Source organism: Astatotilapia calliptera, chromosome 6, assembly GCF_964374335.1.
Source record: "Astatotilapia calliptera chromosome 6, fAstCal68.1, whole genome shotgun sequence".
NCBI lineage: Eukaryota > Metazoa > Chordata > Actinopteri > Cichliformes > Cichlidae > Astatotilapia > Astatotilapia calliptera.
In genome coordinates, this window is record NC_137427.1 from 21,183,712 (window position 1) to 21,185,711 (window position 2,000).

General features: G+C 39.8%; 1 long non-coding RNA gene across 1 annotated transcript; it reads left to right on the forward strand.

The window, feature by feature from the left end:
• Positions 1 to 404: 404 nt before the first annotated feature.
• Positions 405 to 715, forward strand: LOC145429455 (uncharacterized). Its single transcript, XR_013909688.1, has 2 exons — positions 405 to 544; positions 628 to 715. It is a non-coding gene; the product is annotated as an uncharacterized LOC145429455 (long non-coding RNA).
• The last annotated feature ends 1,285 nt before the right edge of the window (positions 716 to 2,000 follow it).

Sequence of the window (2,000 nt, forward strand, 5' to 3'; positions counted from 1 at the left end):
ATTGCCAACAAAGGTTATGTTACAAAGTATTGAGTTGTATTTTTGTTATTGACCAAATACTTATTTTCCACCCTGATTTACGAATAATTTCTTTACAAATCCTACCATGTGGATTCATGGATTTTTTTTTTCACATTCTGTCTCTCACAGTTGAAGTGTACCTCTGGTGCAAATTACTGACCTCTGTCATCATTTTAGGTGGGGGAACTTGCACAATCGGTGGCTGACTAAATACTTTTTTGGCCCACTGTATATCGACCTGCCATGGTGCTGCTTTTACTGCCTTACTTTCAGTTAATGTATTTTGTTTTGCACTATGTATATTTTATATGCCATTAGGTCATTTATTGTGAAAATTCTCATGTAGGAACTATTGTACTGCATTTTGGTTCCACTGGTGCACCTGAGGGAGATGCACGCCCATGTTGATGTGTGAGCATGGCAAGTTGAAGCAAGAGAAGCCAATTTAATTCAGAGAAAGTTGTTTCTTAAAAGTATCTGTAAAGTGCTCATTTCTGCCTCAAAGCATGGGTCAGCCAGCGAGGTATGTTTGTATGTTATATAGATCATTTTATGTCTTTAATTCACTCGTCTTACTATCTCATTGGATTTTATGTTATGTTTTAGTTCGACGGTGGCGTAGTTTGTGATCAAGGTGAAGCTGTAACAACCCCAAGATCTTACAACTAACATTAAAGCCAACTTCATGCCATCAGTAAAAGAACTCTTTATTGACTTTAAGAAGAGGTAGAAGTGATAGTCGAACTCGGACCTGCATGATTCCCGGCCCCCTGGTGGCAACATCGTGCCAGTGCACCAAGGACCAAGCTGCTGCAAATGTTAATGGACACACAGGTTCACAGTTGCTTCTTCATAAAGATGTCCAGAAGCCAGACATTAAAGTTTATGTTTGGAAAGATGACACAAGGAAGGAGAAACAATAAGGAACTGTGTTAAGCCTGACAACAACAGCATCACAAGTTAGCAAGAAGGGAATTAATGCACCCAAGTTCACAATTCATTACTCAAGTCAAGTTAAAGGGAGATTTTGCATCAACAAATAAATGCATTACAAGAAAAACAAAATGTCAGACACAAATGAGACAGAAATTGAAGCTCCCAGTGCAGAACAAGCTGCAAGGCAAGTGGATGAAACCTCTTTAGAGCAAACAGTGCAAATAGAGCAACGTAGAAGTGAAAGGTCTCGCATGCTCACAGAAAAGGGAAAAGAATTCCATAATCAAAGGTTACAAGGGTTGCAACGTCGCTTTGACAGTATTTATGACAGATGGAAAGCATTAATCAAGGTGGCAAAAAAATCTGTTATAAAAGGAGATCCACCTGACATTCTTGAAGGTCACATGAACGTTGTACAAAGAGAAGCAGCCGAGCTTAATGATATTTATGATGAATACAGAGCAATGGATGGACCACCTCATGATATGCGTTCCAAGCTAGACAAATGCACATCAGTGACTACAGTAGTTTTGCAAAAGATCAAATGTCACATTAAAGGAGAAACTCAAGAGGAGATTGTATGGCCTGATGCAGGCTCTATATTTACATCCTCTAGCTCTGTTAGTGTCTCAGTTCATAGTCCATTTAAAGCCAATACAGTTCTTTCTAATGGTTCCTCCTCCAAAAGACAAGAAGCTGCAGCAGAGTATGAAGCCACAAAGGCTGTGCTTCAGATAATGACAGAACAAGAGAAGTACAGAGAAAGAATGCAAATGCTTGAAGAAGAAGACAAACGCATATTCGCAGAGCAAGCAGCTGCTGCAATGTCACAACGTCTCCTAGAGGAAAAGGAGGAAACTGAGCGCAAGTTACAAAGAGAAAAGGAGAAAGCGGCCCTGATAAAGAGACAACAAGAGGAAAGTGCTGCGAGGAGAAGGTCAGTTGAGGACTTAAGAAGAGAAATTGAAAGATTGGAAAATCTGAAAGGACTCAAGGCAGCACAGGCAAAACTACAAGTTTATGAGGAAGACTACATTTCAGTA